The 26,264-nt window shown below is 32.2% G+C and overlaps 1 long non-coding RNA gene across 1 annotated transcript; it reads right to left on the bottom strand.

The window, feature by feature from the left end:
* Window positions 1-14,419: 14,419 nt before the first annotated feature.
* On the bottom strand, window positions 14,420-19,159 carry LOC139485841 (uncharacterized). The gene is made up of 3 exons (XR_011655413.1): window positions 18,755-19,159; window positions 16,120-16,212; window positions 14,420-15,110 (listed from the first exon to the last, which is right to left on the bottom strand). It is a non-coding gene; the product is annotated as an uncharacterized lncRNA (long non-coding RNA).
* Between the last annotated feature and the right edge of the window lie 7,105 nt (window positions 19,160-26,264).

Below are 26,264 nucleotides of genomic sequence, written 5' to 3'. Positions count from 1 at the left end.
GTGACAACCCTTATGAAATTTAAAATGTTGCTGCAGCATTGCCGCAGCGTTGCGGCTTTAAAGCTGCAACCTAATCAGGTTGCCAGAAGATTGTTGCCGGAGTAGTGCCGGATGATGCTGCTAGCGGCATTGTTCTGGCATCATTGCGACACTAATTCCTTTCAAAATTAATGAGCACCACAATATAGCCAGAAAATTTGATGATGTCATTTCCTGCGTTTTTAGCTATTCCCTGTACTAGTGTGTTAGAAATCCACCATGTTGCTTGTGATTATAATTGTATTGAAGAATTTGGTGTTCTAGCTGGTTTTTTTTTTGAAGATTTGAAGACTTGTAAGTAAACTCATATCAAGTAATTGCATGTATAGAAAAGATCAATCTTGCATTGTGTATTTCAATAACATGGCCTCATCTGAGTTCACTATACATGTATCGGTGAAGTTTGTGATGTCTTTTTTTTTGCAGCAGTTTAATTGCATACTTGTAGTTTGGTAAATAACACAATATTATTTGCTAAACTTAGGGCACATTAAAAATTTTCATTATTTTTTATGCAGATAACACTGACATTTATTTTATGTGCCTGTGCATACAAATTTATAATGCATGAATGCATGTCATATATATGTATTGACAACTTGTTTTTGCCGGCACAATACATTTTATACAAAGCACGGCCTATTCGCATGTTTTGTCACTAAAATGATGCAAGAATATAGCCGTATTAGCGCCGCAACAGCACCACAATTATAATGCCAGAAAACTAATTTGCATACGAAATACGCTTTAGCCGCATCAGTGCCGCAACATGATGCCAGAATATTGCCGCAACGGTGCCAGAATATAGCCGCAATTATGGTGCCAGAAAACTAATTTGCATACGAAATATGCTATCGCTGCATCGAAGCCGCAACAGTTTGCAGCAACAAAGCCGCAGCATATCAATACTGCTGCCACAACTATGTGCCAGAGGGCTTATATTTCCATAAGGGAACTTCTATCAAAAACAAAATGAGCATGCACACAAAAAATATCAAAGCATGACCAGTAATCAAGGTGACAATTGGGGATAGTCTTGGTTTAGTTTGTTATTGTATTATTAATAATAAAAGTTCATACTCGTCGCAGTATAAACATTTAAAAAATAGAAAAAAACAACATGTTTTCTTAGATCAGAATCAAGTCAGTCACGAAAAAATATGTTCTCCAATTGCAAATTACGATGTCCAAGAAACTCATAAGGATGCATGTGTATTTATGGCAAGTCAACTTTAAGTGAAAAATTAACACATATATTTGTATTCTGGCGATAAGTTGAGTTGACTCTTTTCTGAAGTTGATACATCACTGGTATACGTGTATAAATTAATGGTTCCCGCTATTAATTGTACAACGATTATATATATGTGATAGATATATTGTTGATGTGTTAATTTTACCAATTTGCTAGCTGTTGCTGCTTCATACCACGTTCCTTGGGTTATACAAACATCCGCACGTGTAAAATCTACTTATATTGAATAGTTTTTGTCAAATATCACTATGTCATACATTTTACTGACATATTTTATAAACGTTTAATCCAAACGAGCAAGTCGTCTTTTATCAACCAATATACGTTGATCTATTTTACAAAAATCAGTGTATTATATACACCTTATACATTATACATATATGGCAATGAGGTATTATTTAATATTGCATTTTCTAATTTATACGTTTATGTCGAATAAATAAATGAATAATGCGTGCGTTTCTTAATATATCTGAAAGCCTATATATTCAAGCCAATTCTTGCTCATTAGTTTGCAACGACATATATGTTTCTGCGACTTCCAACCTAGTGGGAGCTTTAGCTAGCTATAAAACCAGGTGTAATTCACCATTTTTCTACCTAAGACAATATATTAACAAAGTCAGGAATATGACAGTTGTTTTCCGTTCGTTTAATGTGTTTGAGCCTTTGATTTAGCATTTCGAATACATTCTTTCAGGTGGGTACGCGAGAGTAGTGTCATGTCTATACAAAAAAATGACAAGACATTGTTGGATGTAAACCAATTCAAGGTTAACATGGTTCTACAAAAAATTGGTTAACGAATATTGTTATAAAAAATTAGAATAAATACAATTTGTTCAAAATACGACAAACAGCAATATATGATTTCATCTTAAAAATGTAAATGCCATGTCAATTTTGATGTTTTTAAATCTCATCCTTATAAACGCATAACTATATATATCAAGGAAATATCAGATAACAGTATAATTCAAAATTGAGAATGAAAATGGGAAATTTGTCAAAGTGTCAACAACCCGACTAAAAGGAAGACAACAGCTGAAGACCTCCATGGGGTTTTTAATGCAGCGATAATCTCCCGCACCCGGAGGCGTGCTTTAAAATTGACATGTTGTTTCCATTTTTAAGATAGATTCATATGTTGGTGTTTGTCGTATATGGAACAAATGTATCTGAAAACATTTAGTGTTTTAAGAAATACATATCAATTGCAAATATGCTATAAAATGACAACTTTCTAATAAAAATTGAAATGATATATTATATAATTACAGCCATTTTTCTTACAATATATGATACGCTCCTTCCTGGAATTTGACAGAAACGTCAAACGAATTATCTTTAATCTCATGATTAGTTTTTAAACTATGATATTGGACATGTTATGTGTTAAATTTGTATTTAAGTTAAGTATGTATATGGTTGCGGTTTAAGGACTGAATGGTCTTCCTGCTTGTACTGTATTCAGTTTTGTTATTAATTTCTCAATTTGTATTCAATTTAATTCAATATTATGGATTGAATACTTTTTATTATTGTATTTCCGAGTTTGATCCAATTGACGAAATTGCAATTTTATCTGAGATGCTGTGATATACCGCGTACACCGAAATACAACCAGATTACAAACGTTTCTCATTTCATTTTGTTTTACATTTTCCTTGAATCATCAATCACATACATAGCTTAAATGTGTTATTGTGTTGAATTCAACATGGTCATATCCCTATTATTCCTTTTTCAAAATGGATTTAAACGGCTTTTTTGTCAGATTAACAGCCACAACAAGTATAAATATTTAAATTCACGAACATGTTTGATCTAATATTAAACATGATATAGCATTTCCGTTATATTTGTTAATGCTTTTGAGTTGTATGGTTGTAGTTAAAATACAATAAGGGGTTATAAGCGTTATTTATTTTGTCCATTTACAATTAAAAAAAAAGCAAGTATTCATTTACATTTATAATTTTAAAAAAATTGATCTGATATTAATATGATTTACGTGCTTGTAATTTAAAATTTTATAATGCTAATACATTTATTGAGTATGTGATACCGTGTACACAATACATGACATTTTTGATAATAAACATCGTTAACATTACCACAAAAACTAACTGCTAGCTAATATATCTCAATATGCAATGTATTGTAAATAATGATTAGATGGGACATTGTCCCTAATGCGCCTTGAAATGAGGAACTCAAAAGTCACGTGTAAACAAAAAATCTCTGTGTAGTGATATTTGACACTTTTCTATGATAAACAAGAGACTGAGCTTAGCCATTTGTGTTAATTTGGAAAGTAGGGTAACACAGAATAAATGTGTAAAATCTATGGAGTTATCAAATTTTCAAACAACTTATTGTGTTAAAAATAGGATTTTGTTACACGAGGAGCCGCATCACAAAAGGATACTCGGGGTTTGCTAATTTACGGGAAAAATAATCTCACTTCGTGCCCCGAAAATTTAATCACATATGTGAAAATGTCTCAGTTTCAGAACGAGCCATCACACATATCCAAGTTAACGATAAAAACGTTACCATTACTGCATATGGAAAAACTAATACGAATGAAATCTTCGCTTTTAAAATGCTTTACTGGCACGGGGCTGAACATTTTATTTTAGGTACAATCATAACTTTGTTTTCCACAGAGAGATCCGAACGGAATTAATTTACTATATTGAAGAAATAACTTTTAAATATTATCAAATTGTAAGTAAACATGACACACTATAGTCTTTGTTATGTGACTATAACTCTGGTCTACAGGAATATCTGATAATCAAGAGAGATAACACACTCCATACGAGTAAAGTGAGAAACATCATCACATGTGCTTGTATGCAATGATTTGACCCCTGGTCAGTAAAAATCATATGCAAATAACAGAAAAAAACATCTACTTGTATTAAGAAAATCTTGAATTATTATGTTTAATGTACTCGAACAAAACAAAATATATTGTCATTTCTCAGTGAAAAAGGGTGAGGGTCAAACCTTTTTGAAATAATATTTCTGCACCTATTCAACTATTAAGCTAGTTAGCTAGTACTCATTGCTTCTAATATAAAAGATTTAAATGAAGGTGGCTAAGTTACAAGGGAGAAGCATTTGTCTGTCTTTGTGACAAAACTTATAAGAATTAAAAATGGGATTTTGTAACACGAGGAGCCGCATCACAAAAGGACACTCGGGGTTTGCTAATTTTCGGAAAAGGTAATCTCACTTCGTGCCCCGAAAATTAAACCACATATGTGCAAATGCCTGAGCTTTGAAACGAGCCATCACACATATCCTAGTTAACGATATGGACTGTGCACCAGAAGAAAACGTTACCATAACTGCCTATGGAGAAATTAATACGTATCTTGACCCAGATAAGATTTCGTTAGGTATAATAATATAAGCAAGTACGATTTTTAGGAAATACAGAAATAACAATGGACAATTAAGATTAACAAGTCGACTAAAATCAACCAACAATCCGTGTGAACTAGGAACACAAAAAAGACAAACACCAGTCACACCACTTTATTAAATACGGCACCGGTAATAGAAAATAAAAAGTCTATGTTATTAAAAATGTTTATAAATATGTGGATTTATAGAATAACTAAATATTCAACTAGTGACCGAACAACACATTAATTGACACGCATGAGTTATTTATCAGTGTTGTTCGTCACGAGTTGAATATTTTTCGATATTTGAATTCTGTAATTAGTTATTCTTTTTATTACACTGGCAAATGGCTCTTTTTAAAGAAATTAAAGTAAAACATGTAAGGAACTTTTTTTTCTATGCATTCACAATTTGTTTTAATCCACCGTTATCGAAGTCGTGATAACGCCTTTTGTTGTATGACGTCAGAGAGTCAAATAACCACGTTTATTTCACATGCAAAATTATTAGTTTTTATTTAACTTGGAAATCAGTGTAATTCATTGCAACCAATGTAATAAATATGTAAGATTCAGATCGACGTCCGGTCTCTAATCGACGTCCGTTCCTCAAATCGACGTCCAAATCTGACGTCACAATGAAATAACATTCCAAATCGACGGCCAATTTTATGTCTATCTAATCGACGTCCTTTTTTTTGGCATTCTCTAATCGACGTCCGATCTTGAGCTTCTCTAATCAACGTCCGTTTTGGACACAAACTTAAAAACAGAAGTGAACCGATGGCAGCTGAAACATTTAAACCTTTAAACATATTAATTAGGTGAGACAAATAAAATCTATTTAAAAAGAAATGTGTGTTGTTTTTTTTTCTTTCAAATTAATACATACTAGACTAAGGATGTAAAAAGGTTGTGATATCAATTTTTATATAAATTATAGAGATTGGTATGATTTGCAGAGAGAATTTCGAAACTATACACAAGATTTCAAATAAAATGAAAGTGAGCAATTATTAACCATATGGCTTTCAACAATGATAAAAACCCATACAACTAAGGCTATTTAAGGCCACGACATAAATAATGTAAACAATTCAAAATAGAAAATTAACGGTCTTCTATATATAAAAAAAATCCGAAAAACAAATATGACAGACATAAACCATCGAAAAACCAATGCACTGCAGGCCCATAAAGAATATGTCGGGGTTAAACATGTGAGTGAGCACCGCATTTTATCTAACACAGTGGTGTAACAGCAAAACATAATGCCAATTTCCTGCGTTTACATTTCATTCCCCGTGTAAATTTCAAGAAATCTGTTTGAAAAAAAACCTTACAGAGTCCGGATTATAATATTCTCAAAACAATTGGCTGTGCATCTTAACAATTTCTTGTCTATTGTTGAAGACTGAATAAAGATTCTAGATTTCGTTTGGTTTTCTTTGTCGTTGGGTTGCTTAGTAATTGCCATACATTCACATGCATGTAATGTATCATTATGAATAGGAATCACACACTATAATGTGGATCAATTGTATTAACTTTTTATCAAGATAAACATTAATGTAGATATAGGAAGATGAGGTATCAGTGACAATGGGACAACTATCTATCCAAATAACAATGTATAAAAGTAAACCATTATGGTTCAAGGTTACGCCTTCATCAAGGGAGCATGTATGTCCTCAGGTAACAGTTTGAAGAAATGTATATGGAAAGTATGTATAAATGTTTGAAAACTTAGTTGTCATAAGAACCCTACAAAACATGTTTACGTATAAGTGTAAATCAAGTCCAGTAATTTATTATTTATTGATATTGAACATGAATTAAAGACGACTACAACCAATCGGACGACGTTTTGGCAATACATTAAGTCTGATTAGAGTATAAAAATATTGGACGTCGATTTGAGAATGTGACGTCAGATTTGGACGTCGATTTAAGGAACGGACGTCGATTTGAGGAATGGACGTCGATTAGAGGCCGGACGTCGATCTGAGTCTTACAAATATGTTTATCTTACCTCCTATACATTTCTATGAATATAATTGGTTCAAAGCGTCAACGTGTATATTTCATAATAGGTTAGTAGGGAGGCGGAGCGTATTTCATACGCGGTTAGTAGTGATGTCACGTCCCTTTATATGAATTATAAAGGGACGTAATACCACTATACCGCTGTCCCAGGTTAGGGGAGGGTTGGGATCCCGCTAACATGTTTAACCCCGCCACATTATTTATGTATGGGCCTGTCCCAAGTCAGGAGCCTGTAATTCAGTGGTTGTTGTTTGTTTATGTGTTACATGTTTGTTTTTCGTTCATTTTGTTTATAAATAGGGCCGTTAGTTTTCTCGTTTGAATTGTTTTACATTGTCTTATCGGGACCTTTTATAGCTGACTATGCGGTGTGGACTTTGTTCATTGTTGAAGGTCGTACGATGACCTATAGTTGTTAATGTCTGTGTTATTTTGGTCTCTTGTGGACAGTTGTCTCATTGGCAATGATACCACATCTTCTTTTTTATAGGTAAGAAGGGAGGCGGGGCTTATTTCATACACAGTTAGTTCCTTTATAAAAACAAAATAGTACTGAGAAAATAGCTTAACGGTTTCAACAGACGAAGAAATTGATGATTAGGATGAAAATAAATGCATAAAACGTTTAAACCTTACAAGTTGTTATTGTTGGCATCTGTTTTTGTGGGATCAATGGAAGTAGTTTCTTAATGCTAACAGTATTGAAGATTTGCATTATTTGATAGGTCACTAGTCTTAATTTCACACGTTCAGATAGTCGGTAAGATAAATTCGTTACACAGTGTGCTAGTGACGTTATACGGTAAACTGTAAACCAACTTATTTTCGCGGATACTTTATTTCGCGTTTAGCCCTTTCGAGTCCATTTCGCGGCAATTTAATTTCGCAGTTTTCTATTTAACTTGATGTTGTTAAATACGGAAAGATCCAAGTTTTACATATTCGCGACGATTTAACTTCGCGATATTTTTCTACTCGCGAAAGTCGCGAAAATAAATCACTCGCGAAAATTAGTTGGTGTACAGTATATGGGGTCAGTAAATTCCATATTTGGATTCGAGAATCGCTCTCAACCCATATGGAATTTAATGAACCCATATATATCGTATTAGGTCACTAGCACACTATGTAGCTAATGATATTTAGCAATTGAAATTTAAAAATGAAGACCATAGAGAAGCAGTATAAATGAATCCTTGATATATAAATGCATACATCACAAAGAGCAACACAATACTTTACTCAACTCGTTGACAGTTTTGTTTGTACTTGCCGTGATAATTTTGTATTTGACAGACAATACATATCATTAGTTGTAAAATAAGTGTAGCTGTTGATATACGGTTCCTTGTATCAATTTGAGGATAAGTATTTAAAATTTACAAACAATTGTCAACGATACAGTTTTGATCTGTCGCCATGCGTTTCTAATATGTTTCGTTGTAAATAACGCCTGTAACTAGTTTACCCTCGAAACGCACCTATACAGTTGTTAAACGTTGATTCTAGTTACAGACGACATAGTATATAAATTGTTTCCTTTTTTGAAAGAGTTTTGTACACATTGAGTACTTGTAATCGTATTTGCTCAATTTGGCCTATAAATTGAAAACTATATCTGTCTTAAATAGATAAACAAAAAGGGAGAATGAAGAAATTAGATAAAAATTGTCTCTGCTTATTCAATTCTGAGATAGGATAATTTTCTTGTTTTGTCGCATGATATGATTGATGAAATGTTTCATTCTAAATTAGATTTGTGGTTGGAATTTTGATATGTTATCGACTAGAAACCTTAATCAGACACGGCCAATTGAATTGCTGATATAACTGCATCCTATTTCTGAAAATATTCATAAAACAATTCAAAATATCGTTGATAGAAATATATATATAAGAAGATGTGGTATGCATGCCCAGAACTCTCCATCCAAGTCACAAAATAAGAGTGAACAATTTTGGGTCAAAGTACGTCCTTCAACACGAAGCCATGGGTCACACCGATCATCGAGCTATACGGTACTCCAATAATTACTAGTGTTAAACCAACCAAACACAAACGGTATAGTCTATGAAAAACGGGAATCTTGTCCTGTAGATTTCCTATACGTGTATAGAGGATTCTCACTGCATTATCGTGTAACAATAAGAAAACCCCATATCGTATAATATATCATTAAAGTCCTCGACATGAAATATATGAAACAATTCAAATGCGCAAACTTACGTCTTAAATTAAAACAAAATAATTTACACAATAAAAAGATACGAGGCAATGAACCAGCGTAACTACTGAACTGCAGGCACCTGTCAGGCACAATAAAATGCTGGAGTTAATCATGTCAATGTCCTAGTACCGTGGACACTGGCGTAACAGCACAGCACAAAAACAAAATATAACAGTAAATCATAAAAGCATATATACTGATCTTTGACTCAAATACACTTGATTTAAAATGTGTATAACATAGTTATGGGTAACCTTCGTTTACATTTAATGAAATGTATTCAAATTCAACATTCTCTCTTGCAAATTTTATTTTTAATTGACTTTCTTTGATATCATATTTTCGAATCTGTAATTTACATTTAATGCTAGTGTGATGAAAATCTGTACTAAAATAAAACCTGATTACAAAAGTTCGTCGTTTCATTTTGTTATAAAATCTCATTTGAGTCGTCAATGATAAAAGAACAGTTTAAACATGTTAATGTGTTGAATTTAACCTAATCATTTCTCTTTTATTCTTTGAGGAATGGAGTAAAACCACGTTTTTAACCACATTACCAGCAACAACAGTTATGCATATTTATAATTTTAAATGGATATAATATAATATTAAGAGGGTTTTAACATTTCCGCTGTATTTGTAAAAGCTTTGGTGTCGTGTGGTTGTACTTAAAATTCTTAAATTTCATTTTTATTAATATGTATATGTGCATAAAGTTGTATAATGATAAACGCTGAATTGTCGATAATAAACATCATTCATATAATTCTTAACATTAACATGATTAACACGATTAACATGATTCGTTTGAGAAACAAAAAGAAAAAAAATCCACGCATTTCATACCACAACTCGTTCAATTGATCAGAATGTACCAATGCTCAATGTCTATCTATCAACTTTGAACACAAAAATCAAGGTAAAATTTACCCCAAAAAAATTTGAATGATCTCAACGAACAAAAAAAGGAGAGATATAACATCGACAGCGAAATAAATCTGAACTGTTGGGAACTCGAAAAGAACAACCACAGTTGTAATACACTGGATTTAATTAGTGACAAGGAAGCATCGAAACTAGTTCATAATGTAAAATGTTTGTGTACGAATTGGTTATCTGATTTTCTCCACTTAACCAGTACATTGGAAACTGTGTCTGTCTTTATTAGATTAAAAACACTAATGACGAAATTAGATAAACACTGTCTCAGCTTATTTCATTTTGAGATTGTATAGTTTGTTTATTTTGTCATATAATATATTTGATACGATGTTTTATTAACAATTGTATTGGAGGTTTGTAATTCCAGTGTTATTTAAGGGAGTTCGCTTCTCAGTTTCAAAGTAATTAACTTTTCAAAACAATAGTTTATATAGATAGGGGATTAATAAAGGATTCCAAAGAGCAAAAAAAAAATATATAGGTCACCGTGCTTGTTTTCGAGATATAAGTCGTTGAAATTTTGGCGGGAAAATATTCTCTCTTGACTTTTCATAGCTTTATCATTGACAAGTTGAAGTTCTCAAAAACTGTAAAAAAGTAATTAAAATTTTATAAGACTTTTACAGATGGCTTATCATTATACATGTAAAAGATTTACAAAAAGAAAAACGGGGGTCACCGAGGAAATTTTTTCAAGGCATTCAAAAGGATAAAAGCAGAGGATTCCGAAAATCTGACAAAAAATCTAAAACATGACAAGCCAGCTTCCTTAATAGAAATAATCATACACTGACAATTGTGTTACTAATATAGCTGCATCCTATTTCTGACAAAATGTTTTCATCAACTCAAAACATCGTTGATATTAATATATATATAAACGTATGTTGTATAAGTGCCATTGAGACAACTCTCCATCCAAGTTGCAATTTGTAAAGGTAAATCATTAAACTGTGTAACTGTGTGGTCAGTATCAAATACAACTCGCGCGATTGTTAATTTACTATCTTTTACACATCAAATTTATTTTCAAAATTTAATTCTCATCAAATTTACCATATGTAACTTTTCAATATTTAGTTGTCCAATGCCTTGTCACTTTCCTAATTGAATAAGTGTGTTACTAATAGTACATTTAACGATGGAAACACTACTCATATTTTTCAAATACCTTTGAATGTTTGATGAACCTTAGAAATGTAGCATACACTAAAAGAAATAAAGCTTACAATTGGTGAAATTTGGGGGGGGGGGGGGAAATAACATTGTATTTATTTGTTCGTGAATAGACAGGACAGCAAACACAAAACAACTACTTATCTAGTACCTAGTGTAAACCATACCTGCTGTTTGTGACTGGAAACATTATGTTGAGTCATGCCTTTTGTAACAAACAGATGGTTGTTGGTTTCTATTTAAGACATATTTGTTTTTTCATAATATGTATTGTTTTATTCAATTGTGATCTAGAACCCATTTTGATTGTCAAGTCCTGTCAAAGTCGAGATTATGATATGGGTTTTCTCATTGGTTAATGCCGTACAGTGAACTATAAATTCGTATATCTAAGTCATTTGAATTATGATGGATAGCTGTGTCATAATTTAGCAGTCAAACACAAGCTACATCTCTTTATTTGTATAGCTATGTACAAAGTAATTTGATGTGCGTAGATGCCCAACCTTTTATAGAGCTACATAAGAGTTACATGCATAAACTATTTACAAGTATCACAGTGTTGATTTCCAATGGGCTCTTTCATTTAAAAAATTTGGATCTGCACTTATAAGAACAGATTATTAAATGAGCAAAACACACGCTGTGTTGATATTTTTGTTTGTGTTTGATTCAAATTCAAGATCTGCAAACTGGTTCCTGAAATTCATTTGTGACAAAACATAACAGTCATCGTCTGCTTCAGTTCCCCAAAAAATGTTGGTTTCCTGTTTTAGCATAATGATACGAGTCTGAAATTAAAGATCGTAGGGGGCAATTACATTTCATAGACAATTTTTAGTTCATTATTTCTAAAATATTCTCAACGAATTAAATAAACAATACAAAATAAGTTACCATTTTTTTATGATATTTGATTAACATATAGATATAATTCAGCCTTGTACTAGTTTTGGCTTTCTAACTATTTTGATTTTAGAGTCACTGATGAGTCTTTTGTAGACGAAACGCGCGTCAAATTATAAGCCTGGTACCTTTGAAAACTATTATAACGTATACGGTGGGAAAACAAACACATTGCTAATTAAAAAATTTTAGATACAAAACATCTTACTTTTACGTTATGAAACATTTTATGCAAATTCCAAAACATTTAGTATAATGATTTTTGTGACATTCTTAAAATAGTTACTTTAAATGTTTGAACAATATCAGATACCAATGTAAACATTATTTTATTTTATATTATAGAAATAAGTAAGTGGTATTTGTGAGCAATATTTGAGAACAGGAATACCATATATGAGCAATGATTCAACAATAATTCAAACACTTTTTGAGGTTTAAATGATATTTTCTTTGCAATGTGTTCAGAAAACGTCTTCATGACACAAAAAAAAAATGGAATGTGTATGCTGGTTTACCATTTAGTCTTTATTAAAAATATTCACAAATACAAAGTAACGGATTGAAATGTTCCTTTTTTTTTCTGAAGTACAACTACCACACATTGACGATTATTATAAATATATTTTGCATACACATTACTTTATTCATCTGATTACATTTTCTCTTTTAAATAAATAATTATTCACGTCGTGTGTGTTCATTTTATGTAAACGAGGCATGTTACACTTCAGTAGTGCAAATGAGTTCATTGATGTGTAGAAAAAACACCTATTTAAATCTTTTTGAAAAATAAAACGATTGGAAGATAATTTAAATCACGATTTGGTAAAATTCGCTGTATGAACGCTAAACTAAAAAAAATGCACAAAACGAGATTTTAACGACCAATCTTCAATTCAAATGAAATCGTTTGCTTAGGACTGTGCAAATTTTCGCGGTATATTATGAATATTCGATTTTTCCTATTTAGGCACCGCTCTAAACGGACTGATTTGTAACGAGCAATTTACCAAAAAAAAAAACATACCAGGAATGAATCAACGACAAATACTGAAGTATTGGCTCCTGAATTTGGAAAGTAAAATAAAGGAGGTTGAGGAATGACACATGTTTCTCAACCCCCTAACCTTCGCCGGTGGCATAACAGTACAACATATGAATACACTTTAAGTGTCACTTGAACTTTTAGCCTATCAGTTTTCCTGCGACTGCAACACACTTCAAAAGAATGGTTAAAGCAAAATTATGCATATTCCTTGTGTAAATTCAATGCAATTCAAAATGTTCGAGAAAGATTTTCTCAAATTACATTCCCCTGTTTATCCCATTATATAATCTATCATTTACATTTGCGATTCTGTGATGTTAATACACGGAAACAGAATTTAATTAAAAAAGTTTGTCATTTCATTTAGTCATAAAATTGCCATTAAGTACCAATGAAAAAACTGTTAAACTTGTAAATGTGTTGAATTCAACATAATCATTTCTCTATTATTCTTTGAAAAATGGATTAAAACCGCGTTTTTTACCACTTAAACAGCAACAACAGTTATGCATATTTATAGTTATGAAATGGTATAATATGATATTAAGCGTGATTTTACACTTCCTCTGTATTTGTTAAAACTGTCGAGTAGTAAGGTGCACTTAACATTCAGAAATGGGTTATCTGCTTTTTAACATGTTCAAAGTTTTCGAATTGAATTGAGTTTGTAACAGTCTCCGGGACAAGTTTGCAATTCCGCTGAGTGCAAAAGTTGTCACCTTAATTTTTGGAGTTAAGTCAAAATAAAGTTGATAACTTGGTTGGTATAAGTTCCCTGATATTTGTCCTAAAATTTTTTGGATCTAGCACCACTGTTGAAAAAGTTATGCCCCTTTTTTCAATAATTTCCTCAGAGGAAAAGTACTTTTCCTCAAGGGAAATCAAATTTCCCTGAAGGAAAAAGATTTTTCCTCAAGGGAAATTGTTTTTTCCTCAAGGGAAAAAGATTTCCCTTAGGGTATTTGCTGCATAATTATTTCCTTTGAGGAAATTCTATTTCCTTACAGGAAATTCTTTTTCCTTAAAGGAAATTCTTTTTCCTTTGAGGAAATTTGCAGCTTCAAATTTTCCTTGGAGGAAATACTTTTTCCTGTGAGGAAATTTGTAGCTTCAAATTTTCCTTGGAGGAAATACTTTTTCCTGTGAGGAAATTTTTGACAAACACTTTTCCTTGGAGGAAAATTCAAGACAACAAATTTCCTCTAAGGAAATCATTGATCTTCAAATTTCCTCTAGGGAAATTTCTGAACATCAAATTTCCCTTAAGGAAATGTTTTTCCTCTATGGAAATTTCATAACAGTACAAACAGTATTAATATATTTTCTCCTAGACTGAATTATTAATACAAAAGATAATTAAAACTTTAATACTGTAATACAAATTTTCATGGTGAGTATTAAACATACAAAAACAAAAGGCTGACTGTTTAGCATGTTTAAGACAATACAATAATAAGCAAAACGCTATGAATATCATACCATTTGTGATGTTATTAATATTGTGCTCATATTTGCATATTAAATCAAATAAACACTTTTCATGTCAAATTAACTTGTCTTCTGTTTCAGCTGCTGTGTATTCGACCCCCTACATAACAGTTCAGTGCATAAATAATTCAATCCACAAGACATCTTCCTTCAATTGGTTGAATAAATTTTGGCAACATATGTTCTTCAAACATCTTCTTTGTATATTTGATATGATGGAGCCATGTACATGAATGGATAAAGCAGGTGTTTATTTCGACAACAAACATGACAAAGATACTATTTTTTTTCTTAATTTCTCCATAATCCATCAGTTAATATGAATGTAGGTTGTTACATTTTACACAATTGTGTTCTTTGATAGTACTCCATTTTGTTTATAGCAATTTTGTAGGATTTTTTCTATTTCTTTTTCCAGAAAAACACACAGTTGAGTTCATTTCACATTAATAATCCAATTAGCACATTATGTAGAAAAGTATTAACAATTAAGTTTCCTCTTCAGTATAGACCTGCAGGACCTGTTGATGATCATAAAAACCAAGATATCTGACCTATAAATACACAAAATAAAAAAAAATGTTATAAATGGAGAAAAAAACAGCAATATAAATAAGCTTATTTTATCATGTTTTAATGAACATTTTGAGAAACTTTCATTTGATATTCTTACTTGTCATGCTTATGAGTTCTCTTATTTCAGTGCTTTGTGTCTAAGATTTAATATTCGTTGTTTAGTGCCTTGCAGTGATATTTAAAGTTGAGCCACTTGCAATAGTTGTTATAGAATGTTCATATGTTGTGTTAATATTTGAACCACCGTCCTATATTATGGTCAGGTTGAGTGCTCACAGACATGAGGCCTAAATTAATATATTGTTTTTTCCCTAATCCCTATTCTGACAATCCAGGTGTGGGTAGTTAGGTAGGTAAATAATTTTATTTTTCCCAAAAGCCTGAATATTATCGGATGATCCGGCAAGCCCGAAAATCAGAAATGAATAAAATAATATTTGGCTTAGTTTTGACAATAAAATTTTATGAGTAGGGCCATTTTTGCAGGGTCGGTCAGGATTGGAGAAACAAACAATATTTTATATTAGGCATGATTTTTTTTTATTAATTGTTATTGACTTAACTTGAACTTGAACTTGAACTAAATTGGATTGTTTAAATCTTTATATGTTGAGATCTTTAATGGATGACCTATAGAGGAAGTGTTTTCTCATTATTGAAGACAGGCCCATGATTGGCCTTTAATTTCTTGCATCCGCTTCATTGAACTCTGGTGGATAAGTCACTCATTTACCATACCACATTTTCTTATTTTTATATGAGTCATCATTCAAAGGCAATTTCTTTTATTACTGTAATTCAGAAATTATCGAAACTTTTTAGTAATGCGAATATTAAATGTGACTGGGTGAGTATCGCAAAAACAGAAACATATATATATATATATCATGTAACTATATAGATCTTTATGCAGATTTTTTTTGTAATCACAATAAGTTGTCCATTCCCTGAAAAATCTGAATTTACAGTATATTGAAGTGGTCTTACCATTTAGGCCTTGTTGTATTCTGTTTATCTTGTTTTGCGCTCATTTCTATTGTAACTGTTTATATTTTTCATTATTTTTCTATATTTCTTGTCCTATAAAACATAAAAAGGGTAAAAACTATTATAAAACATCAGTTTGTGTTTTTCTTTATATTCAGTTATATTTAAAAAGAATGGAATATTTGTGCTATTTCATTTCACAAACTTTTTGCCAGTCATGACTTTCAAAGACTTTCACCCTGGCCAATAGTTTAAAAAACAAACATTCCCATACTTTTTCTTTGTGTTCGTACTAATTTTTCATTTGACAACAAAGACATGATTCAACTATTCTTCTAAAATTTGTTTCGCTTGACTACGTTAAACTCTGAAATATTGTTAACAGTATAATCTGTATGTGTCTCACTTGTCAAAATTTCAAATTAATATATAAATAACCAATAAAAATGCTATGCATGGCTCAGCTTGATACAAACGTACAGGTTGAACCCAGAACAGTTGGGGCAAGTATGGACACAACATTCAAGCTCGATAAACTCTGAATTTTAAATTTGGATTGTGATTCAATAGTTTATGCAGCATAGGTTTCTGACACAGAATGAATGCGGTCCAAGTACTTAAAAATTTTAAATTGACAGTTAACCTCTAAAATGGTCCAATATTCAAAATCTCAATACATGGTTAGATGCAGCATATCAACATGATCAAAGAACCCCAATAATTCATTTTTTGGTGAAATCAAATAAAGTTAAATTTTGGACCTTTTAGACATGTTAGAACTCAATGTGGACCAATTTGATAACGGGCCAAAATATCAAAAATCTTAATGAATGGTTAGATTCAGCATATCAAAGAGCCTCATATAATCAATTTTTGTTGAAATCAAACAAAGTAAAATTTTGGACCCCGATTTGGACCAACTTGAAATTTGGGCCCATAATAAAAAAATCTATGTAAATATTCAGATTCAGCATATTAATCTGAACACCAAGAATTTAAATATTGTTAAAATCAAAATAAGTTTAATTTTGGACCCTTTGGACCTTAAGGTAGACCAATTTAAACAGGACCAAAAAACTAGGAATCTAAATACACAGTTAGATTTGGCATATCAAAGAACTCCAATAATTCAATTTTCTATAAAATCAAACAAAGTTTACTATTGGCCCCTGTTGGCCCCTAATTCATGTAATTCCTAAACTCTGAACAAAATCTCTGGTCACAAACCTTGTGTTTGAATTTCATAGATTTCTATTACTTGTACTAAAGTAATTAAGCGAAAACTAAATGTCCTGGGACAACGACGACTACATGATAAAATTGAGAATGGGAAAAGGGAATGTGTCAAAGAGACAACAACCTGACCATAGATTCGAGGGTTGGAATCCTTTTCTTTTATCGAGCAATGCATTTGAATGGGAGATATAGTTGGAACCCCTCTTTGCTCTTAGTTGCGACCCCCTTTTAAAATGGCTGGATCCGCCCCTGAGAAGCATTATAGAAAAATATATAAGCTTTAACTCAAAATAAGGATAATTTTATTTTTAAAGGGCAGGCACAGATCCAGAGAGGGGTTCAAGGGATTGGAACCCCCCTTTTTTCGGATTATCAATGCATTTGAATAGGGACATGTAATTGGACCCCCCCTTTCCCCTTTTGTCCTGGGTTAGAATCCCACCCCCACCCCTTTTTAAAATGACTGGATCCGCCCCTTAAGGGTCTATAAGTAAGTTTGACATCATCAGACATACTACTTTATCAAAAAAAAAATGCCACATTTCATCCAATTTAATTTCATCCCTTACTTGCTACATGTATTTCATCCATAATATTTAAAGAAATAAATTTGGGAGGAGTATGATTTTAATTTGCAAGTTATTAACTATCCAAACTAGAGACCTAATAGAGTAGATATATACTTGACTAATTTAAATCAAACTTGGGGTGACTGGGAACAAAGATTTAAGGGAATAGATGACAGTTAACCTACAATGACCTAGTTTCATAGCAATAGCATACATTAATAAAGACTACATGGTCATTCTGATGTTTAAACGTGGTTTAAACTTTGGGTGTTCATTTTTTAATGTTTAACATGTTTAAAGCTAACAGTTTCAACTACATACATGTATCAAGATTTGATCCTACATTATTTAAATATTGATAAAAATAGCTTTTTAAATTTGGATCTATATATAATTGTGAATGTCACATGGATGTATTTTAATGTAAAGCATCTGAAAAATCATTAGCCGTCTCATATTTATTTCAGTTCTTCAAAAGGCAAATTTATATGAGCTTATGCTGAAAATAGAGATTTCTTATTAAGGAGAAATCCCTGCCCCCCTTTTTGTGTGAAAAATTTTGTTGATTATATAGGAAATCACAGAAACATGACTGAGGCAAGCATCCCCCATCTGAACCCCCCCCCCCCCCCAATGAAAAGTTCTGGATCCCCCCCGTCAACCTTTCACTCAGGTCATTGGTGAAGAGTTGTCACATGTTTGTTTAGCTTGTGTAGGTGTAAGCATATGGTGTAAGTCAGTAAGGAGGCAACCATTTGATGTGTAGCCGTAGGCCGGGTGAAAAATGTGATTAATCTTGCTTTGTAAACTTGTGCTTTAAATAAAATTACCAATCCATTAAAAAATCTGTGAGCCCAATCTCATCCAGTGAAATAGATTATAGTCTGTTTTCGAAGTTATATGGAAGTAAGTTAGTAGTCCAGATAATTATGACGCATTGCAAGGCATTTTTTCTAAGGAGAAGTGTAGAATGGGGGAATGGAACCAATAAATTGATCGGATCCGAAATGTTCTTCCCAGTAAAGGAGCACCTATTATTTTGTAGGTAATTATTATTAGTGTCGGTGGTCTCACAAGTAAATCAGAGTGAATATTGCATGCACATTAAAATTAGCAGAGAAGAGACAATTATCAACTTGTGTATTATTCATTTTCTCGCAGTTATTTACGGTAAATCAGCTATATAGACATAGGAAGATGTGGTGTATGTATATATATCCCAAAACAGGTGTTCGGTTCTAGTATTATATAGTGGCTATAGTATATGACTTTTAAATAACAATTATCAATTATATCTGTATTCTGTGGCGGGTCGAAGGGGATGGAATCCGGGGTTGGCCTCCCCTAGCATTTTGTGAGCAAGCATTGCATAAATGATAATCTCGGGAATCCTCTCAAGTTCCTATATACAAGGTGATAGGACGTTCCGTTGGAATAGGTTACCTGTGCATCAGGAAAAGTTTTAAGGCATAGCGTGAAAAGGTAGCCTATTCCAACAGAACCGAACGTCCTATCACCTTGTATATAGAAACCTTAAAAATATGTGAATAGGTCGGGAAAAACTCTCTTTTGACACTTAGGTATGCTTAGACACCCCTTATTTAATGGAGACATGTAGTTGGGACCCCCTTTATTATGGCTGGATCCGCCCATGATTTTACATGTAAATCAAGCCCCGGGTATTTGTTGGCATAACGGTAACCACGAAAGGGGTGGGGGGCTAATTAAAAGCACGAGGAATTATAAATATACAATTCATCAGGGGTAGAGTGCATCGAGGAATGGGAATTAAAATTGTCTCTTCACGATGATCGAAAAAAGTATCTTGGACGTTATTTTCATCATCTTGTCTGCAACACACTGAATAATGAGCTTCAAGGCGAAAACAAGGCATGTGAAATACTAATAACATACACTTCTTTTTTTATACGTTGTATGGACAAACCCATAAATCCCTCAGCAAAAATTGCTTGATTCATGTCATATCAAATAAATTACAGCGCGGAAAGGTAACTTTAATTTAATATCAAAACTAAATTTTTGTTATATTTTTCAATAAATTTATAAATCTTCATTAGGCATGCGTTGCGTGAGTTCCATTTCGTGAGACCTACACAGATTTCTATAAAACAAATCAAAAATTATAAATACAGTTTTTCAATTCTTTCCGGCATAGACAAAAAAAATATGTATATAATCAAGGATTTGTATAGTAAGAAAATCCTTGATATAATCTATATACGATTTGGTTGAATTATTTTACTTCATTATAATGATAAATCCTTTAGTTCTTAAATTTTTAATTAAAATGAATTTATCATTTTGATATCTAACGATAAACTTTTTAAATTGAAGTGACATGGTCAGTAACCTAATTAGTTGCATGGCTGATTACCATCTTACAGGTGACCCAGTTATTTTCCATATGACAGTAGCGTGTACCCTCGGGGTTATATCGGGGTGTGTATAACTTATAATTTTCTGGGGAACATCCTGTCCACGTGTAGTACTTAGCATATATTGCAACAGATGACATTAAACAAATTTTCTTTGTAGCATCGGAGGCAATTTCATGTTCGACCACACAAAATATTTCACAAAAAAGATATGATAAAATCAAAAGAAAAAGATAAAGAAATATTAACAAATAAAGGTGGAATTGAGTAAACGGTGATTCGTGTTTTTATGAGCTTATTTTCAGTGAACAACAACAAATGGAAGTTTTTAACGACCTTGTGTGACCTATAGTTGTTAATGTTTGTGTCATTTTGGTCTTTTGTGGATAGTTGTCTCATTGGCAATCATACCACATCTTTTTGACTGGCTATATACATGATATAATATATATAGCACTTGCACGGTCGGTCCAGTGGACATATTTCATACTAGATAACTTATACAGTAATTCTTTTTTATATATATGAAAATTATTGTCCGATCTGATACACGTACCTATAATGTACAGAATTTTGAACAGCTTCAAATATATGGGGTCCGTAGAAACACCGCAAAGGACCTCCTTAGTGCACTAAGAACAAACTTGAATGTGCACTAAGGACCTGATGGAATGATACAACTGTCACAAAGGATGTGGCATATAGAAATAGACTTTGTAAAAGGAGAAGGTCCGGTAAGACACCTTTTTGGCCCCAAAATATAGCAGTTTTACAAAATTGTTAAAAGTAAACTTTTAGTTATTTTTTGGACAGTAGAATGCTTCTGCTACATAAATATGGGCTGTTTTTGACAATACATGGCACATATATCGGGTGCAAGCACCATAAAGTTATGCTAAATTGCAAAAACCATCTGAAAAGTGACATTTTCCGGCATATTTGGTGGATTTTTCATATTTAATTGAGCTTTTAATGACAAAATCAGTGAAAATCTTCCACATACACTTATAGAATCAAATAAAATAGACACTTAAGTGTTTCAAAAGTGGTCAAAATCTTTCGTCAGATGAACCTGAAATTTGAGGCCAAAATCGGTCCTTACCGGACCTACTCCTTTCATAATTTTAAATTATATTTTTTCTAATGTTTTCTCGACACGTGCCTCAAAAAGTTGATTGTCACCTTTAGTATAATCGATAGCAATTCATGTTCGCTCAACCTTGGCCCGTGATCTACTAGTATACTGATTAAACATGTATATGGTATTTCAAATTGTTCTCTATTTTTTTTTTTCATTTGTTTGTTTTTGCCGTCTTTATTCTGTCTGCTATATTTTTTACTTCTAAATTAATAGCGTATTTTCAACTCTTTTCAGTTTGGGAATTTTTCATCCTTTTAATTTTAAAAAGACAAATAATTGTGAACACTTCACGGAAAAGTGAGGATTGATATTTGGTTGCTTAACGTCCAGTTGCCAATACTTCATTCATTTTAAATGTTAAATGTTTCTAATGTTAAGAACTATGCCATTTATCAATATTTCGATTTGAGCGTTACTGATGAGTCTTGTGTAGACGAAACGCGCGTCTGGCGTAGTAAATTATAATCCTGGTACTTTTGATAACTATCACAGCAATGTTTTTAAACATGTTTAGGAAAGGAACATATTTCTGATTCGATGTTTATATACCAATGCATTACAAGTATAAATATGTATAGGTTGATGTTTAGTCCCTTCGATGTTTTAGACTGTAAATAAATTATGACCAATTTATTTCTGACATCTTCTTCATTTTTAACTTTTGTGGATAGGTGTTTCATTGACAGTCGTACCACATCTCCTTTCGCTTTTTTTTTGTTGTATATATTTTTTAATTCACTTTCCTTGTCTTTTAAAATATATTTATTCCATTATTTTTATTTGATGCCGAAAATAAGAATACGAAGTTATTTGATTTCATATCAAAATAAAACTTGGTGAATATGTTTTTTATGGTATTATGAACATAATAAGATGAAAAGTGAAAAATCGCGAATTATCCCTTTAAGAGTCATATGATTAAGTTAACTAAATAATTTAGTTCTCCCACATCATTAGCGGATTTAGGGGGTTAAAGCGAGCCCACCCCCGGTTGAAAATCTTAAAATATTTTTTGTATTAACCATTTCTTGTTTTAATGTTATCTTTACTATAATTTGAATATCTAGCACTGAATAGAGTGACACGTTGTCGCTACACTTCTTTAAATATACACAAGTCATAATAACATTGGCCAGAGGGTAACTTGATAATTAGAGGACCAAAGGATTTAATTAAGACAATCCAAGGCTGCTATCTCTATATTTATTTTATTATATATATCTTTATTAGCCTCCCTTAGAGTGATACATGAATTGCAAAACGGGTAGATACGATCTGTAATCAAATAATTAAACATATAAAATTAATACTTAAAATTTTATTTAGAGTAACCATATGCCGGATGAACAAAAAGTGTGCCATTTCTTGAAAAACATATGGTTTGGTATAACATGAAAACTTCTCTAGTGTTTTAAACATTTCTCACATAACCCCTCCCCCAAACCCCCACTTCAAGCTCTGGATCCGCGCCTGCCCATAGTGCTTATTACATTATAAAATAAAATGGTATTCATTTTCAATTGTTGAAATAAAGATGAATTGTTAAAAAAAAAAGCATTGACACCAGTTTAAAGTTATCGTTCATAGAAGACAGTTATGATTTATTCTATAATTCTCTTTTTAAAACGTAAAATAATTTTACCTCTTGGAGTTTTTCTATATATTACTTCTGTAATCGGATTTTGAAGAACCCCATGGACACCACATACTCTCAAATGTCTTTCAAGGAATAATGATAGTATGTAAACTCTTGTGTTGTTAGTAAGGAAATGAAATATCAAAAGCATTTGTTTCTCAATTTTAATCTCAAAATAGGGTTCTTTAAATAAAAAAAGCTTGCATAGCAATTTCCTTAAAAACTAAATATATATAACAAAGGCAAAGTTTTAAAAGACAAAATTTATTTTTTATTTTTCTTTCATAAACTTGAATTTATACCACGCTAAATCGTTAGGTTAACAACCATTGATTAATCAATAAGTAACGATCAAAAGACAATTGTTTATTGGATTAGGTTGATTGAACATGATGATTCGGGAATCTGCAATAAACCGTTGGTCACGTGGCGAGTGGCAGGCGTTGATTAAAAAGTCATTTAACTTCAAAATTACAAAATCTATTGATACCTTACTTTATAGATTTGAGGTATTTAATCATATCCTCTTATATTCATGTTCGCTGTGATCTTAAAACATCGTTTTAGTGTCCTTAATGCAAAAACTTTCTTCTTAGTGCACAAAGAAGTCTTTTGCGGTATTTCTACACACCGAAATATATGGCCTTATTATTGGTAATATACCATATTAGTGTCACTAATGGCTTAACGTGTTACCAAATTAAAAAGAAGAAATAGACTCAAAACCGCATTTTTAACTTTAGATTTTTTTTCAATCCCAAAATAGAGAAGAGGTCCGATATACAGACTTATTAAAAAGTCCAGATAAGAAGTTTAACTTGCTTTTTAATTCCCGGCTCTTTTAACTGTTTCTTGACGCATGCAAAAAAAAATGCAGTACCTGGTTACAGTTGCGCATTGACAAATTATAATCTTTCGATTAAATGATCTTAAATCTATATCTATATAGTCTTAATTTTAAAAGTTATAAAATCTAAATGTGAAGTGATCTAAAATGTTCAATATTAATGAGTATTTTCGCTGTGTTCAAAATGAATCTAAGGTCGTCTAAAAGTATATACATGTGTATTTGACCCGACTACTGACTACATAGTAATTTAAACTATTCATTATGTACCTATAAGGGGGGTCTGAGCGGGACTCGGGATTGTCGAGGCGTATTTTTTGTAAACGTGACACATGAAAGTCAAATTATGAGGGAGGGTAGGAGGGGTACTGATCCCGAAAACCCGAGCTTAAAAACACGAAATCCCGAAATCCCGGGCTTAAAAACACGAAATCCAGAGGTCCCGAAATTCGAAAAAATAATTATCGTATCCCGAAAGGGTCAATCCCGAAATCCAGAGCTTAAAAACACCCGATCCCACAAGTCCCGATAAAGGTCCTATCCTCCCTTAAATTATTGTGCCGTGAAAACGCGAAATGAAGTTTAGCGGGACATGGGAAATTACAAAAATAGCAGAATTGTTCACTTACATAGTGTAAGCGGGATGGCATCATGCGAGAATCTAAAAAAATAAGTAGCAACTAAGCGGGATCCGTGAACAAAACCCCCAATGAGACCCCCATTAGTTGTGGCTTATTTTGGTCTTTTTAGTTAGTTTCTTTCCCCTACATTACTTGACCGTTTTTGTAAAACAACAGCACTCGAGGTCTGACAGTATTTTACCAAGAAATGCACAAAATATTCAAAAAGAAGCCCTAGAAAATTTAAATATTGGTATGCACACATACTCCCCTATCAGCACAGACAATTATATTTTTGTAAAGGCGCCAAACTCGTTTCTAATATTTATAATAGAACCGAAAAGAAAATGGAAATGGAAATGGGGAATGTATCAAAGAGATAACAACATGACCAAAGAGCAGATAACAGCCATAGGTCACCAATGGGTCTTCATTGCAACGAGAAAATCCCGGTACCTGAGACTGGGGTGGATCTAGTCATATAAAGGAGGGGTTCCTCACCCAGGACAATTTTTTTTTTTGGGGGGGGGGGTGTCCAACTTCATGTCCCCATTCAAATGCATTGATCGTCCAATAGAGAAAGGGGGTTCCAACATGTCCAACCCTCAGCCCCCCCCCCCCTGGATCCTTGCCTGTGAGGCATGCTTTAGCTTGCCATTAAACAAATGAGTGATAATGGACGTCATACTAAACTCTTCAATATAAAAAAAAGAAACTAAAATAAAAATCATACAAAGGTCACAAAGGCCATAACTTCTGGCTCCTGGATTAGGAAAAGTGCAAAATGCAGTGAGGATAAAAGCCTTTACTGTCAATTCCTGAAATTACAATTATATAAATCATCTCACATCTGTGTGCATTTCTTGAAATTGGTCATATTAATAAATGCATGCAATATTTTCAGAAAATTTCAATATATAGGCTTTTAAAAGTCAATCTTGTGCATGATTATCAATGATTATACTCGCACAATTAACACATGTGGTTCTCAAAACTCAGAGGTGTCTATGCTATTTATGACAACATTTTAATCAAGTATAAATTTACAAAATTTGTTTAGAACTATATGATTTTTAGGTTTTTAAGCATAGATATAGTAGGTCAGGATCTGCGAACTCTCACTGACTGACTGAGCACATGAGTTCAACACTAGTTTTTTGGTGATGTTGGTGTTGCTAAGTGTTTTGTTTTGTTTTTCTTTTCTGCATCTTATGTTTTGCCTTGGCATTGTCAGTTTCTCGTTCATTGCCTTTGTTTTTTTTTTGTTATGTTAAATAACAAGTCACAAGAGAGAAAAAACAATAAAAATATGTGAAACTAGAGGCTCTAAAGAGCCTGTGTCGCTCACCTTGGTCTATGTGCATATTAAACAAAGGACACAAATGGATTCATGACAAAATTGTATTTTGGTGATGGTGATGTGTTTGAAGTTCTTACTTTACTGAACATTCTTGCTTCTTACAATTATATCTATAATGAACTTTGCCCATTAGTAACATAGAAAAATATTTGGTAAAAATTTACATAAATTTACCAAATTAATGAAAATTGTTAAAAATTGACTATAAAGGGCAATAACTCCTTAATTTAGGTCATGTGGACTTATTTGTAGATCTTACTTTGATGAACATTATCGCTGTTTACAGTTTATCGCTATCTATAATAGTATTCAAGATAATAACCAAAAACAGCAAAATTTC

The sequence above is a fragment of the Mytilus edulis genome, chromosome 8 (genome assembly GCF_963676685.1).
Source record: "Mytilus edulis chromosome 8, xbMytEdul2.2, whole genome shotgun sequence".
NCBI lineage: Eukaryota > Metazoa > Mollusca > Bivalvia > Mytilida > Mytilidae > Mytilus > Mytilus edulis.
This window is presented reverse-complemented; position numbering and strand designations above follow the sequence as displayed.